This window comes from Podarcis raffonei, chromosome 12 (genome assembly GCF_027172205.1).
Source record: "Podarcis raffonei isolate rPodRaf1 chromosome 12, rPodRaf1.pri, whole genome shotgun sequence".
NCBI lineage: Eukaryota > Metazoa > Chordata > Lepidosauria > Squamata > Lacertidae > Podarcis > Podarcis raffonei.
This window is the reverse complement of record NC_070613.1, coordinates 55,383,995-55,401,606: the sequence shown is the minus strand read 5'-3', so window position 1 is coordinate 55,401,606 and position 17,612 is coordinate 55,383,995. Positions and strand designations below refer to the sequence as shown.

The 17,612-nt window shown below is 44.4% G+C and overlaps 1 protein-coding gene across 1 annotated transcript in view; it reads left to right on the top strand.

Annotated features, from left to right (window-relative positions):
* Positions 1-10,330: 10,330 nt before the first annotated feature.
* ELMO1 (engulfment and cell motility 1) overlaps positions 10,331-17,612 on the top strand; it is a 283,672-nt gene continuing 276,390 nt past the window's right edge. Inside the window, exon 1 of the mRNA XM_053409945.1 lies at positions 10,331-10,422. The gene's annotated coding sequence lies outside the window, so the exon portion shown is untranslated. The remainder of the gene's footprint in view (positions 10,423-17,612) is intronic.

The following is a 17,612-nucleotide window of genomic DNA, read 5'->3' as shown; positions in this document are numbered from 1 at the left end:
AGAGATCTCCACTTGGTCGGAGTTGGACCTGCGCCAGTTGCAAAATGCACTTGGCGCCTGGCTAATTTCTAACACTGCCTTGGAGTATAGTTCCACTGGCACCTGGAGGGCTATAGGTTCCCTATCCTTGGTTTATTGCATTCCTTTAATTAATTCAGCCTTCACTAGTCTGGACACCCTCCAGATAATTTGGTCTACAGTCCCAGCCAGTGAGTCCTACTTTACAATGTATTGCTCTATGATTTTAATATCACTGTGGGATCCATGGTATTCAGTAAATAGAAGCTAGTTTTGAATCCCAGTTCAGCTGCAGAGCTTAAAGTCAAAGCTTATAAAACACTTTAAAATTATTATTAATACTGCTGCTGGGGTAGCTCAGTCAGTGGAGCATGAGACTCTTAATCTCAGGGTTGTGGGTTTGAATCCCACATTGGGCAAAATATTACTTCATTGCAGGGGGTTGGGATAGATGACCCTTGTGTTCCCTTCCAGTTCTAGGATTTTATGATTCTTTTTAAAAGAGGCGTGGGGAGACAGTACTTCACACAGATCAATTGCCTCCCCCCCCTTCCTGCTTACACTCTCCCTCTGCCACACAGTTGGTGGTAGTAGTAGTGATAATAATAATAATAATAATAATAATAATAATAATAATAATAATTTCACCTGTTGTCCCTCACACAGTGAGCTCCTGTTCTCCAACAGAAGCTGACCTCTGTAGGAAAAAAGCTCTGGGCTGCGCAGTCAGGGAGGCAAACCCGGCATGTGTACCAGGCACTTATAACTAATTCCAGCTTTTTTACTGGAAATATGAAAAAAAGAAAGAAAAAAGCCTGGTGGGCACTTAACTAATTTAATGCAAGTAGTTCATTTTGGCATGAATGTGTAGGATTCTGTGTTCTAGCTGTTGCATCATTGCTCGACTATATTTTGTCTCTCGGTTGCAATGCGTAGGAGTTCCCCTTGTGTACTCGCAAATAAGACAGGAATTTTAAAATACAATTATTGTGTGGAGTTAACTGCAAAGCCCTTAAAATATGACAAAGCCCCCCGTCCGAAAGCCTTGCCATCTAAATACCGTCAAAATAACACGGAAATGGAAAGAGGACAGAAAAAAGATGTATGGAAATTAAATAAAACATTCACCCTATATGAAGCATGTTGGAAATCACCTTTAAGGCGTTTTTTTTTAAAAAGAAAAGATAAGATAGGATATAAATATTTTAACAGAAATATTTTTCTGGGAAGTGAAAATAAACTTCGCATCTGAGGAAAACACACCAAAAAATGATAAATTGTGAAGGAATGTTAAATAGACAGTTATACACAGGGCTTCTTTTTTCCCCATCCAGAACTCACCGGACCTCAGCTCCTTTTAGGTGGAGAACAAGCGAGAAGTTCATGGTGAGGTCCAACACCTCTTTTTCTAGAAAAGTAGCACAGGTTATATTGTTGTTGTTTAGTCGTTTAGTCGTGTCCGACTCTTCGTGACCCCCTGGACCAGAGCACACCAGGCACTTCTGTCTTCCACTGCCTCCCGCAGTTTGGTCAAACTCATGCTGGTAGCTTCGAAGACACTATCCATCCATATAGTCCTCTGTCGTCCCCTTCTCCTTGTGCCCTCCATCTTTCCCAACATCAGGGTCTTTTCCAGGGAGTCTTCTCTTCTCATGAGGTGGCTGAAGTACTGGAGCCTCACCTTCAGGATCTGTCCTTCCAGTGAGCACTCAGGGCTGATTTCCTTCAGAATGGAGAGGTTTGATCTTCTTGCAGTCCATGGGACTCTCAAGAGTCTCCTCCAGCACCATCATTCAAAAGCATCAATTCTTTGGCGATCAGCCTTCTTGATGGTCCAGCTCTCACTTCCATACATCACTACTGGGAAAACAGGTTATATAGTTCTTGACTATAAGTGAGCTGTGCGAGATCCCAGGGATTCCAGGCAGTTACCCAGAGTTCGTTTTTTCCTTTTGGAAAGGAGACACAGGTGGCTTTAGGATATATTGTTTATTTAGACATCTATACCACCTGAGCCTACCGGGAGGTCCTGCTTCTCCCGTAGCCACAGCCTCGGATTCCAGCCGAAATCAAGGCTGGCTTCCTCTCTCTGCGTTTCAGAGATTTTGCATCCAGTTTATAGCTCACATCACTCTCAACTCTGCCTTTTTGTCTTTCTGTCTACCAGACGGTTGAGGGAGAAAAGCCCACCCATTCGCTCTCTGGCACAGAGCCACTTCCTTTGTTCCCTTGGCGACCCTTACTTAGTGGGCCATTACCAGGCCGGCCTGGCTATTCCAGCAATCGAATCCATGCGGGATCCAGGAATTAGAAAGGGGGGCTCAGGCGTACAGCCCACCCACTCCTCAAACGCATAACAGTTATTTAGTTAATGCACAGGTGTCTAATATATTTTGAAATAAGCTGCTGCCTTTAGAGCAGTCCATGTTAGAAATGTTGATTTTATGTACCTGCTTCTCCCTTGAGGCAGCATGAGCTGAAAGGCGCATCGCTCTGAGCACTGTCGCATACATGCGTCGCATTCTCATGGCGTCCTTTCACTCTTGTTACCAAGAACGGACGACTTGTGCGTCCCTTTTCATAGCAACAGCCATGATTTCAGATGGCAACTGAAGCCTAATAAAAGCTTAACTGCTGAAACAGTTCATCCCAAAAGGCCTCCTATTTTTTTTAACGAGCTCGCAGCCCCAAATATAAAACCGTTTAGCCTCATTATTCTAAAGATGGGATTTAGCATAGACTCAGATAGCCAGTGTGTGAGTTGGGCCTGGGATAAGGCAACGCGATCCTCATCCCGTTAGTACATAAACCACACAGAGGGTATTTTGTTCTGTTTTGTTTGGAGTTAAGCGGTATGTAAACATTATTAAATAAATGAATACATAACTCACTTGGTTTTACATATCTCACTACCACACAGTGGCATTTATTCCTAAGTTTTCTTGCTGCAAGAGAAAGCCCATACTGCCTTTATCCTATGTATGAGGCAGGTAATTACCATATTTTTCGCCCTATAGGGCGCACTGGCCCATAGGGCTCACCTAGTTTTTTTGGAGGGAGGGGGAAATAAAGAAAAAAAATTATTTCCCCCCCCCAGGCGCGGGGCTGGGGCGGGGGAAGCCTGAGCTTCCCAAGCCCCCAGAACAGGCTGCTCTACGCAAACCTTGGGAGCCTAGCAGGAACTCCCGCCGGGCTCCCAAGGCTTGCGGATAGCTTCCTGAAGCCTGGAGAGCGAGAGCGGTCGGTGCGCACCGACCCCTCTCGCTCTCCAGGCTTCAGCGAAAGCCTGCATTCGCCCCATAGGACGCACACACATTTCCCCTTCATTTTTGGAGGGGAAAAAGTGCGTCCTATAGGGCGAAAAATACGGTAAATCCACTAATTGCATGTTTAAGCACACTCTCCTGTAAATCATTGAAGGCTTGCAATGTCTTGACTCCATCTTGTACCCAGCTGGACTCTCCTTTAGACAGCAGAGTGAAGTCTAATAGATCTTGGGTCTCTGCTATCCCTGATTGGTGCTTGCATATGGAAGCATTGCTTTCCAGTTTTGGGTTTTGATCTAATGCGCAAAGGCCACTTGTAACAAATGTGCCCAAAGCATTAACAAAGATTAAAATGCAAAAGGCCTAATTGAAGCAATCCCTTACGGTTACATAATGTGGGCAGCATTCAGAATTAAGCATGAAGTTCCTCAGTCTTGGTGCACTTAACTTTGTTGGGTCACCTAGAACTTAAACTAATAGGAAATGGCATCCCCCCCCCAAAACCCCCCAGTTCTGCCCTCTGTTTACTCATAAATCTGTCATTATTCCTCTTGTCCCTCCCTTCATCTTGGCTTGTTCTGATTCTGAGTATTCCTCAGCCATAACCATTTACAATTTGCAAAAAATCACGTAGAAGAATGGGAGGGCATACTTGTGGGATCAGTGCCCCCCCCCTCCTGGTAGAATCCTGAGGTTTAGCACTTGTTCCAAGTGCAAAATAGTGGCTTGGTGTGGGTTAAAGTTACAGTTTAAGGAGTATGGCACCTCTGAGTGATCTCTGCCCAGGAATTTGTTCCCAATATCAGTCCTCTGTGGTGCAGTGGGACAGTGCATCTGGCAGTTAACCAGAAGGTTGGTGGTTCAAGCTCATCCGGGGACAGCTGTGGGCAGAATTCCTGCATTGCAAGGGGTTGGACTAGATGACCCTCTGGGTCCCTTCCAACTCTACAATTCTTTGCATCGATGAGGTAAAATGCATTTATGGGTCCTCTCAACTTTTCTTTGTGTAAGCAGCCTAGTTGTTGGGTTGGGGGGGGCAGTTGCTGTTGTTGCTACACCATTGGGGGTAAGAACTCTTTGGTGATCAGCCACAGATCTGCCTGTGAACCTGCCAGCAAACCTATACACCTACAGTAAACAGTTGCCCAATGCTTCCTGTTACATAGAGTTCAGCTTTCATTCGCTTCGAATTGTGGCCAACTTCAACCACTTGAGCTGATGGATGGAGCAGAAGAAGGAAGTCAAGGCAGATAAAGTTAGAATTGGGGGGTGGGAGTCTGGAGTGCAACAGGGCTGGCCGGTTGCAGGACGAAGGGGCTACAGGGCATGGAAGGGAAAATCAGAAACGAGTTTGCAAGGGCTGATTAGTAGGAAGAGTAGCGACACATTAGCAAAAGCATGGAGCAAGTTGCTACACGATGTGTGAGGTTCTGGCATTTGCTCTGACCCTTGATATAAGATGGGTTTTCAGGATACAAACAGGGAAGAAACAACAGGCAGAAATGCCATTTCAGGTTTCTAACACTGCATTTCCTTGTCCCTGGGTATGAAAAGCCAAATTTGCGAAACGCTTACGCCATCAAATCCAAGCTCACATTTGTTTCAAATCTTTAAATAGCAAATAGCACAAATGATAATTAGGAACCTCTCATCTTCCCACCCCTGCAAGGTTAATTATGATATCGGTCTGCAATATTTTGCTGGCATCCGTCTGTCTCGGGAGACAAGGGAGGAGTGCAGCTTTGGGGGTGAAGTCAAAATGTAGGCATTGTGAAAACTGAACATCTCCTGTGCTCTTCTGCTTCGTTTGGTGAATGCAGCTTGTTTGGCCGATGGTGCTGATTGGGGCATGTCTACTCAGAAATAAGCCCTGTTGGGTCTGAAGGGATTTACTCCTAGGTAATTTTGTGTTGGATCCACAATGGAAGCCTTCATTTGAGAGAGCTAGTGAGCAAGAAAAAGAAGGGGTGGAGACAAAGCTGTTTTTGAAATACAGTGGTACCTCGGGTTAAATACTTAATTCGTTCCGGAGGTCCGTTCTTAACCTGAAACTGTTCTTAACCTGAAGCACCACTTTAGCTAATGGGGCCTCCTGCTGCTGCCGTGCTGCCGGAGCACAATTTCTGTTCTCATCCTGAAGCAAAGTTCTTAACCCGAGGTGCTATTTCTGGGTTAGTGGAGTCTGTAACCTGAAGCGTATGTAACCCGAGGTACCACTGTAATTGCAAATTGCCCTCTTGAAGGAATGATGTTCTATGTGAGGGCTTTGGAAACGTTTTCAATCCTATTCATCTACAGAAGAGCTTTCCAAACTTTTCCCGTTGTTGACAAACTTTTTAGACATGCATCATTTCGCGACGTGGTAACTCAGTTCTGCATCATTTCGCAACACAGTTATTCAGTTTTACTAGCAAACCGGAGGTTAAACTAACACCTTTCCAAACCCTGGGAATGCGCGGAGCATTTGTGCGATGCCACTAGACACTGCAGCCAACACACGAATGTGTCACGACACAGAGTTTGGAAAGCTCTGATATACAGGGACAGCAAGGAACATGTTAAAATAATGAATTCCCTATGAAATGAGAACTGTTTCCTCTAGTCCAGGGGTCAGCAAACTTTTCCAGCAGGGGGCCGGTCCACTGTCCCTCAGACCTTGTGGGGGGGGGACTATATTTTGGAAAGAAAAAAAATGAACGAATTCCTATGCCCCATAAACAACCCAGATATGCATTTTAAATAAAAGGACACATTCTACTCATGTAAAAACACACTGATTCCCGGACCGTCCGCGGGTTGGATTGAGAAGGTGATTGGGCCGGATCCAGCCCATGGGCCTTAGTTTGCCTACCCATGCTCTAGTTCTTCTGAAATGCTTTATATGATATTCTTTTTTGAAAAAATAATTGCTGGGCAATATTAGTGACCCATATCACCAAGTTGCTTTGAAGATCTGAGTATATAGGGCTTTTTTCTGTGGTTACTCAACAGTATGCAGTACTGGGCCTTTTCTCTCTCCAAATGTTAAAAGTGCGGCACTTCATAGTGAGTACCGGTACCTTTTTAATCCTGAAAAAAAACCCCCAAAACAGCACTCTGAGTATACAACTTGAAATGTGTTTATTCACTTAAGTGACCATATAAAATATTGCATATAATAATTAAAGAAATAACGGCAAGCTTTGTTTCTGTCTTGTTGACCCTGGCTGATCCTGACCACCCTTTTTCGTTCTTCTTACTGTTGAAAGTTTTTCTATCCTGCTTTTGTACAGTCCTACTCAGTCCTGTTTGCAAGCCATGCAAAACCCTGATCTAGCGCCTGGTTCTCCAAACTTGGGTCTCCAGCTGTTTTTGGACTACAACTCCCATCATCCCTGACCACTGGTCCTGCTAGCTAGGGATGGTGGGAGTTGTAGTCCCAAAACAGCTGGAGACCAAAGTTGGGGAAAGCCTGATTCAGTGATACCTTCCCCTCTGCCCTCTTCTTCGCCTGTGTGATGGGAGGAGGAGTTGAGAAGCTTTCGGTTGTGTTTGTGTTGCCATTTGCTCCAGATCCAACGCATTCCTGCTGCTGGTTTTTGAAGCAAAGTACACATGAGGCTTGTCGAAATTTATACGTATCCTGCAGCTTCTTGAGAAATACTGCTGCTTGGTGCATTTTTCCTCATGCACAGACGACTGCTTCATTGAATAGGAGTTTAGCACGGGGAAGCAAATCGAGTAATGCCATCTGGTGAAGATGTCACCACTGGTGTCGAACTCAGAACGCAAGGGGGAAACGTGCTAAGAGGAAGGCACGCTTGGCAAATCCACACTGTGATCAACTCCTGCCCGGAAACCAATGTCCCCACTGTAGAAGGACGTGTGGGCCCAGAAGTGGCGTCCACAGTCACTTACAGACTCATTGTTAAAACCGTGTTTATGGAAGACAAACTTACTCGGCTACGAGTGATCGCCAAAGAAGAAGAAGTACCACAGTGTAAAAAAGTGATGAAATACGGGTGGGGTGGGGTGAACTTGCTACATTTTTAAAGCTGCTAATTGCACTGATGGCCAAACTCAGCCCTCCAGCTGTTTTGGGACAACAGTTCCCATCATCCCTGACCACTGGTCCTGTTAGCTAGGGATGATAGGAGTTGTAGTCCCAAAACAGCTGGAGGGCCACGTTTGCTGCGAAAAGCGAAGTTATAGGGAACCAGGCAGAAGGCCTTCTCGATAGTGGCACCCGCCCTGTGGAACGCCCTCCCACCAGATGTCAAAGAGAAAAATAACTACCAGATTTTTAGAAGACATCTGAAGGCAGCCCTGTTTAGGGAAGCTTTTAATGTTTGATAGGTTATTGTACTTTAGTGTTTTGTTGAAAGCTGCCCAGAGTGGCTGGGGAAACCCAGCCAGATGGGTAGGGTATAAATAATAAATTATTATTATTATTATTATTATTATTATTATTATTATTATTATTGTAATTATTATTAGCCATCACTGTAATGTGTACGTAGCCTTCGCATTTGCTTTCAGTTAGCAGGATCTCTTTGGAACTCTGGATCTTGTCTGGTTTTCAAGCCTTCCCCATCGCAGCGAGGACCATTTGTTAGTGAGTCTGAGAGTTGCCTTATGCACCAGCGAGATTATTGGGTCCGCAGGTACATAATGTGGGAAAGTCGTGGTGCCAATTGTGAGCATTGCATCCCTACGTGCGTTTACTCAGATGCAAGGCCCGCTGTGTCTTGCTTCCAGGTACATGCGCATAGGATTGAGGCGTAAGAGATGCTCTGCTTTGTGAGTGCAAAAAGTCCCCCCAGAATTGGGTCTGAATGCAATAAATGTTCCGTCGGAGCAGGGGGTGGGAGCCAGGATTTTTGGTCCTGAGAGCCGCATTCTCACAGGGGGAATTTTAAGGGAGGGGCCTGCATGACAGCAATGGGTCAATACTTGGCCCCTGGGTGCAAGATTCCCCACCCCTGAACTACTGCAGCTGGAATAACAGAAAAACGTGTTTCAAACAGTCACAGTCTCTCCATCTGACCTGCCCCACAGGGTGCCTGTGAAGATAAAAATGGGGGGGGGGGAATGAATAGGCTGCCCTGAGGACTTTGGAGGAAGACAGAATAAGAACATGATAAATAGAACTAGGTCGGTCCTCAAATCCGGGACAAACTGCTCCTGACTCTTGTGTTTTCTTAACTTTAATTCTGTCCATTGCTTGATGTTTCTAGAAGCAGAAATTTCTTCCTTTGACTCCCCTGTAACTTAACTCATTGCTTATTGTAGTATCTGTCCAATTCAGCAGAAAATTTGCCCTTCATCTTGCTTTAAGTCAAGATAACCTTTTTCTTGGGCGTCTAAAAATTTATATTCCTCTTGCTACCATTTCAGGGTGTGTTCTCCACCCCCCACCCCCCGATAACACTTGTGGTAACTTGTACTGAATATAAAAATGGAATGCGGTTTATAATCTAAGGGCATAACTTGACATGGGTTTTGAATTCCAGTGTAATACTTTTCACAGATATTCATGAATATTTCCTATGCATCCTGCAGCTAAATGGGCAGTTGAGGAGGCAGAGAAGAGAGCTTGACTAGAGAAATGAGAAAGGGATAAGGGACAATTAACTGGCAGTGGAAAGTGAAGAAAAATGTGAGAATTGTAGTTCAGTGAAGAGATAAAACTGTGTAGCTGGGTCACAATTAGTTCTATTTCCTATTGCAAGCTGTTGTCTCTGATGCTGGTTAAACAGCCAAGTGTTTTAACCTTATTCTCCCTTTTTATCCCTTATTTTGATTTCTGGATTGTAAGCCCCTAGGGGCGGGGATCTCTCAATTTACTCTTTACAAATAAATATCAATAATATTGTATGTGTTGATGAACCACTTAACTCTGCATTGAGGGAAGGAATTCGGCTCTGGTGGGGAAGCCTGTTCCTGATTTGTTAACCACTGCTAAGAGGTTTTCTTAGCCAAATTGCTGATAAGGCATTATCTTGGCACTTTTAAGTATTTGCTGCCATTGAAAACTAGCTGCATTAGTCTGCTTAATATGACGTTCAAGAGAAATTAATACTGTTCGGCAAGCAGATTTTGAACCACTTGCTACTGAAGTAACAATATTATGTAGGGATATGCAGGCTTCTTTTCTTATTACTGAAATGTTTGCATAATACAAGATGCTTTTCAGTAGTCTTGACAAAAACACTCATTATCTCTTTGCTGCTGACAGTGGCTTTTGTTGTATTACTATCTGAAGGCATACAGGATTATGCCGTGAATGAAACATGAGCAGCTCTAAGTATTGGCCCGAAGTATTGTTTAATGAGTGATAGTTACAGGAGAAGTGCTGCCTTCTCTAGCTCTGAAAGTTGCACACCAGCGGACTTCAATGTACCAGGGAAGCAGCAGGTATTAATGGCCACTAAAGCCCCGGCATGAATTTTGCTGCCGCAATTTTGAGTTTTAGAAGTCAGCTTCCGAGGTTTCCAACATGAAAACCCATCATTTTGCTTAAAGGTGTTTCAGGCTATGAAGCAGATTAAGCGGAACGGTAGTTCGTTCTTGGTGGAAGAAACCAAAAGGAAACGAGACCTGCAGGACGGGGGACCCACTAAGCCGAAGGCAGCCGGCTGGAGAACCAGGTGTTGTGACTTTCCAGGTGATTGACCAATCTGGCTTTTGTAGCCACAGGCAGGAGAAACCAGAGGCTTACTGAACCCCTGGAAAGCTGTTTTCAGTTAGTGGGTTCCTCCTTGTGGTAGCAGCTAGCGGAAGGTGGGGCGGGTGAAATTGGTTAGATTCTGCGTCTGCCTGGGAAACACTGAAGCGGTTTCTCTAGATCATTCTTACTAACGTGCTCCGTAACGTTTCCTCCGCTTTGAGCTGAGTCATGCGGACTTTGTCGAGGATTCCAGAGCGAAGCTGCCTTTCAGGCATCACAATGGCTCTTCAGAACGGGGACTCTGTTTAGGTACCTGAAGGTCTGTGTTGTCAGAGTAGAACTACGCTACTGCAAGCTTAGCACATGGACTGCACAACAGGGTCCTGGGGCATTTGATTAGACTCCAGCTGCAACCACATGGAGATCTCTGGGTTCCAGGCTAGCGACTGACATTGCCATCTGGCTGGCACCTCCAGCTTCCTTAAGCGGGTAAGCAGAAGAGCATATTTATTGCATTTATATGCCCCCTTCCCCACCCCCGATGAGGACATGGTTACCCTCCCCCCGTTAATCCGCACAACAACCCTGTGAGGTAGGTTAAGAGGCTGTGACTGGCTCAAGGTCTATGATTCTGTAACTAGATTGGACTGATCCAACTGGACTCTTCTTTTTTTTGATTTTTAAAAGTTTTTATTATTAAAATAATTCAGCGTTAATACACACATATTGCGAATATGCAAACATACATTTCATACAATCCTTAAAAATGTTCAAACATACCTACACTCAATCCCACAGATAATTCCTTTCCCCATCACCATCCAGCACCACTCATCCCACCTTTGTGTTAGACTTCCAATCTACTCAATTGCAATTTCTTTCCACTTCTATTGCTTTCTTTCACACACCTTTAACCTAATGTCATGCTTCTTTTTCTATTACACATTGTTATCCGTCTTATTTAGTATTTCAGTATTTAAAATGTAACTTGTTTATTCTAATAGGAGTTCTGATTTTTCAATATGGTTTTGCAAGTATCCTTTAAACATCTTCCAGTCCCTGTCTATCTTATCTTTTGAGAGCCTTCCAATTTCTCCCATTGTTTTGGATATATTGTAATACTCCAATAATTTGGCAAGCCACTCTGTTTTTGTTGGTATAATACCACTCTTCTTAATGTAAATTACCGTATTTTTCCGTGTATTGGACAAGATTTTTTGACTCAAAAATCATGTCAAAAAACTGGGGTCACCCGATGCCGCTGCACGCAGGAAGCACTCCCTGGATCGTTTCCCCTGTGTGGCGGCATTGTGGGAGGTTGCGCTCCTGCAAACCGAATGGCTGGAGGGAGCGCAAATTCACCCGATGTCGCTGCGCACGGGAAACGATCCGGGGTGTGTTTCTTGCCCGCAGCTGCGTGGGGGGAGAGGCTCAACAACTTTGGGCCACCTCCCCTCATTTTCTTAAAATTTAGTCCCCCAAAATGAGGGAGGGGGTGTCTTATACAAGGAAGCGTCTTACAGACGGAAAAGTACGGTAACCCCAGTTTTATCATTGTTTTGCTCCCCCACCTCCCAACTTCCCCAAAGCAAGCCAGTGTTGCTTGTGCGTGAGAGTGGCCTTATAGTGAACGTTAGCGCACAGATGGTTTTATGTGAAAGCACAGAAACAAAACAGAATGCAGCACATAGTCCATTTTTAGAGCCGCTAGAAGCGTGTAGTGGTGCAGGGCACATGGCAGTGGAGTGCGCAGAATTGCTGGAGCTGCTTACAAGAAATACATGCAGGTTTTGAAGGGGTATGAGATTGAACTACAGTGAAACCTTGGTTCTTGAACGGCTTAGTTGACAAACAAATTGGCTCCCGAACGCTGAAAACCCGGAAGTAAGTGTTCCGGTTTTTGAACGTTTTTCAGAAGCTGAACGTCCAATGCGGCTGTTGGCTATTGTTTCTGGGGTGTCTGCGCCAATCGGAAGCCGCACCTTGGTTTTTCAACATTTTGGAAATTGAGCGGACTTCCGGAATGGATCACATTCAAGAACCAAGGTACGACTGTACATGACTTGTCATATCCCTATAACTCTCTGAGCCAACGAAAAAACAGAGATCCAGTGTATTATAGCAGGTAAGAAAATCCCTGGTTCAAGCATCACCTTGACCACGAAGGCCAGGGCTGGGCGAAACATGAATATATCTTCCAAAACTGATTTGAAGTCCACATCGTGATATTGATTTCATAATTTTTGGCCTGGCAATATATTGTGAATCATGTGTTTGCTATGCAAAAATCACAATGGGAAAAACCGTGAAGCCGACCAATGCCTCTACATAGCTCCATCCTTAATTCAGACATTGTGATATATCAATATATCACAATGTTTAGCTGGTGACATATCACGATGTTGGAAACCAGCCCTAATGAAGGCTGCAGGCAGCTTTGGGCAAGTTGCTATTGCTTAGCCATCCGTCTGTAATATGTGGATAAGAGTGACCTGTCTTATTGGATTGTTGAAAGGGTTACCGAGAGAATGAATCTGAAGCAGTTTGAACACTAAAGCAATATACAAATGCTAAGCGTTATGGAAGTCTTTAATGAATTTTGCGTACAAAGGGCAAAGGTGAATTTCTGTCTTTTTAACTGTGCACCATCCATTTTAAATAATGGGGTGCGCAGGAGGAGAGGCTATAAACACCCTTTTATGCCCATGAGAAAGAAATTGGATTAATAAGCTTTTTGGCACTTCATTTCATATTGCTTTACTTGAAAAATAATTACAGAGATTGCTGATAAATTGAGATAATGGAAATTTCTGTATGCAGTCTGCCGTTTTCCCAGCATCACGGTCTATAAAATATCAGGAACTTAATAATAACTGACTAAGCATCTCTATTAAACACCTGCTTAAGCCATTCTAGCTCATTAAAACATTAAATTAATTGCCAACATATTGGACTGCAGTGAATAAAATTCAATGAAAACTTGCAATTTAGCTCTTTTACATCCCAGCTCTCTTATGCTCATCTTAAAGTATAATAACTTTGGGAACATATTTTCAGATATCCATGCTGTAGTTACCTTCAGACTAAATTCTTGCAATGTTGTCTTCATGGCGCTGCTTTTCAAAAAAGCCCAGAAATTTTAGTTGATCCAAAATGCAATGATGAGGCTTTTATGTGGTGCTTGCCTATCAGCGCATATAACTTGGGGCTTAAATCAGCTTCTTTGGTCACCTGGTTTTTTTCCATGCCCAGTTTGAAGTTCTGGTGTTAATCTGCAACCAGGTTGCATTAAGGATCTCTTGAGCAGTCTTTGAGGTTGGCGAGTGTGCATGAGAGACAGGGTCTTTTTAGTTGTGGCAACGCAGCTCTGAAAAACTCTTAACTGTCAGGCCTATTAACCTCTCCTTTCAAGAAACATGGGAATGCATGCATCTTGGAAAGCTTCAACAAGCTTTTAATGATTTTTTGAGTAATTCCTCCATTAATTCTCCCCTAGTGGTATCTGAAGAAGTGTGCATGCACACGAAAGCTCATACCAAGAACTAACTTAGTTGGTCTTTAAGGTGCTACTGGAAGGGGAAAATTTTTTTTGTTTTGACTATGGCAGACCAACACGGCTACCTATCTGTAACTTCTCCCCTAGTTTTAGCCTTAATTGCATAAGGCTTTTTGAACAGGTATCAGTAACATATTTACTGTATATTATTTAAATACGTGAACAACAACTGAATCCAGAGATCAGACCAAACCAGTTTAGTTTTTAAGCAGTACAACCATACATACAACTATACTCTCAAATGTCTGCATATTGGTGCTTTTAAATAGTGTGGTCCCTCTGCTCTTTGCTTCTACCCATTTGGAAAGCGCTAGATGGTTGACTTCCCTTCTTTCTGTGGCCTTGTTTTCACACAAGCAGCAGGTGAGGTGCTAAAAATTTGCTCCTGGGCACACCTGAAAAACTTCCTGCATTCTATCAGAATTTCAGCTAGATTTTTTTCTTCCTTGGATTTTATTTTCTCTGTATAGGGTTTTGCTTTATTTTAATAGGATAGCATTCAATTACACGGTGTCCACCTGCCGTCTGAAGTGGCCCAGCCCAGGAACAGTTTCGCCACCTTATACATTTCCATAAACTAGAAGTGGAGTGTAATTATCAATATTAGATCGGAGTATTTCTGTTCTAACTGTTGACCTCTTGAATGGAGAAGGTTCTGTTGCAGGTCAAATTGGGTGCTATGAAAAATATTGGTGTTTCCTGTAGCAAGTTTGTTCTACCAAGTTAATACCCTAGTTCTGTTCTTCCCAAGTAGAAAACAAGATGTGTATCCACACCATGGGATAATCGTTAGATATATTATTTTAGTTTTGATGACTTTAATGAATGATGGGCTCCTAGAGTAACTGAAGCCAATAGCAAATTTTCCCTGTTTTGATTTAAACAGAGTTGGAGTGATTACTAACTTCAGTATCTTTTAACTACAACTAACCTTCCAAAAACATGCGTGCAGAGTTCTGGGCTGTGGGTAGCACATCTTGCTAGAACCTCTCTGCCCCTTTATGTTTGTGAATCAGAGGAAATTGTTGTCTAGTATTACAGGCAAAATCAGCAGCAGCGTCTCTTGAAACTACAGAAGCCGCAAGCTGAAAGTACTCTAGCATAATTGAGAATTCTTTTGCTGCGTGTTGTCTAGAGAGACGGCTTCTGTTGCCTGACATAAGAAGCCCCTGCTGCGTTAACTGTCCTGAACAGGACCAGCTGTCAATCTCCTCCGAGTTGTAACTGTGCTCCCAGTACGACTATTTTGTCTGCTTTTGTGCTGGTGCAGGATTTTCACGAAAAGGTCGGCTTCCAACCCTTGCTGTTCAACTCAGAGTGCGAAATGAAAAGAATAAGGTGGAAGACAAGCCTGGTCTAGCATTTCTACCTTCTCTACAGAAAATAAAGATTTCAGTCCTCCTTTAAGAATAATGAAGAAACTAAACTGCTGCTGTTTGGTCATGGTAAATACAACATTGTTAGTGGGAAAGCAGCAATAACTACCATCAGAATAGAGGCATTTTCACCAGTCTTCTATCTATGATGTTTACCATATTTTTCGCCCTATAGGGCGCACTGGCCCATAGGACGCACCTCATTTTTTTTTGGGGGGGGGGAAATGAATAAAAAAAAATTATCCCCCCCCCACCGCGGGGCTGGGGCGGGGGAAGCCCGAGCTTCCCCCGACCCCAGCCCCCAGAACAGGCTGCTATCCGCAAGCCTTGCGAGCCAGGCGGCAACTCCCGCCGGGCGCGCAAGGCTTGCGGACACCTGCGCAAAGCACGGGGCGTCCTCCGGAGGGCGCTCTGCGCTGCAGGCTGCCGCCCGCAAGCCTTGCGAGCCCGCGGGAACTCCCGCCGGGCGCGCAAGGCTTGCGGATAGCTTCCTGAAGCCTGGAGAGCGAGAGGGGTCGGTGCGCACCGACGGCTCTCGCTCTCCAGGCTTCAGCGAAAGCCTGCATTCGCCCCATAGGACGCACACACATTTCCCCTTCATTTTTGGAGGGGAAAAAGTGCGTCCTATAGGGCAAAAAATACGGCAATTCCGTTTTGGTTGTGGGTGTGCATCTTTGCATAGGCTGCAACCCTATATGTCCTCACGTAACAGTAATGAGTGTTTGCTACTTCAGAAATTGGGGGAAGTTATTAGGGGTAAAACAAGGGTGTGCAACCTGAGCCCCAGGGTCTGAATGCAGCCCCCCAAGCCTCTCTGTCCAATCCGTGAACCTCTTCCCCAGGCCCAGCTCCTTCCTCAGGCCATTTACCTTCTGCCTGGGCCACACTTTTCACCTGGCACAGCTTCATGCCACCCTCAAGTGCTTTTGCTTACCTGGAATGTCTCTTTGAACCATGATAATGTCTCTCGTTTGCCTGGATGAGAGATGCAGAAGTATGGGAGGGATGGGCGATACCTGGTTTTCAGCATTGTGATAATATACTGGGGTATCCTGATGTCTGAAATAAGGATGGAACTATGTAGAGTCATGTGGGGTGGCAGAGTGGGGCTGTATTTGGCCCTTGCCATTGCTTATGTTCCCCATCATCCACATTTGAGGAGGGACATTGGTTGCCCTACACGTTCCTGAGTTTGGATGATGTGCTTAGCCAGGTCTGAGGAGCCTTTGGCCCTCCAGATGTTGCTGCACCACAACTTCCATCTTTGAAGTGGCTGGCTGGGGCTGATGGGAGTTGGGAGTCCAGCAACATCTGGTTTTCTGGCCCTGTGCGAAACCAAACCTTGGCTGAGCTGCCAGGCCACACTAAACAGCCCAGGAAGGAGCAAAGTGGCTGTGATTTCCTCCTCACCAGCCAACATCTTCCTGCTAAATCAGTAGTTTGGTTGAAGTGTGATGTGTGAACATGGCCATTATATCCAACAATTTGAAAATACGTCTTTTCTCAGGAATGCGCTGGGAATGCAAAACAGTGGGATGAAATGTTCTTGTTTGGTGATGTAAAGGTGGGCAGGCCTGTTAATTGGAGTTATCATTCCTGAGCGGCGATATCTGCCTATAGCAGCTATAGACTGATCTGATTCTGGATTTCAGTCCGGAAAGAAACCAGACTGTTCAATTTCCTCAAGTACAAGATGTCCTTGTGGCCAAGAGTGGGCAAGAACCTGTGTATCTTGAGGCATATCTTCTTGAATAATAGAGATTTCCTTCCCGAAGGTCTTCCTTATATCTCTTTTCAAAGCTCCCAAAGTTAAGAAGGTGAGATTTGGGGCCTAAAAGACTCCTGTTCACAAGTGGTTTTCATCATCGAATGAGCGCATTGCTGTGACCTATCATGAAATCTGATCATTTCTCTTTTTTATGCATCCCTGTTGGAGTTACCATAAACCCAGGGTAATGAGATTTCATTTTCAGCTTTACTGGTAGTTTTCAGTTCCATGTGGGGTCGCACGGAGGCCTTTGCACATGAATGAGAAGAGGAAGGTGCCGATTCACCAGGTGCTGATGCCCTTGCACACTTTGGCATGCTCAAAAACCCTCTGCACTGAAAGAGCCATGCTTGGCCATTGGGGCAGGTTGAACCTATATAGACAGAAGGGACTCTTGCTGTTTAGTTCTGTGTGGACAATAATCTCTTCAAAAGTACAGGAACTCCTTATTAATTGTATGCCCGGATGTAATTCTACACTCCTCTGTCGTTTTCAAAAAGAGAGGGCGGTACTTCTGAGACTGCTTATAGGAAGCAGTCATGCTGAATTGTTGTGTAAGAAAGGCTTTGTTTCTTGTGGTGTGTGGGGCGTCCTTTGTTCCTTTCCCTTTGAATGCTGCCAATCATAAGACGGTTGGGATGGGGGAGGAAAACAAATGCTTTCTGTTCTTTACATTTAAAACAATAATGAATGAAGAAAGAGAGAGAGAAAGAAAAAAAGAAACACATTTGTGCGAGGTTGGTGGAAACAACAGCTTAACTTCAGGGTGTGTGTGTGTTTTTTTTTATAAAAATGTTGTGTCTATTAATTCCATCTGTGCTAGCTTTGCATTTAAACATGCCAGCGTGGCAACTGCCTGATTTTAGTTTTATGGGCAAATGTGTTTTGGTTTTGCTGAATGTTAGGGTTATTGAAGGGTGCAAAAGTCAACAGTAAAAAGTTGTGTTGGGTCAAATCTCTACCCATTTTCCCCGCCTCC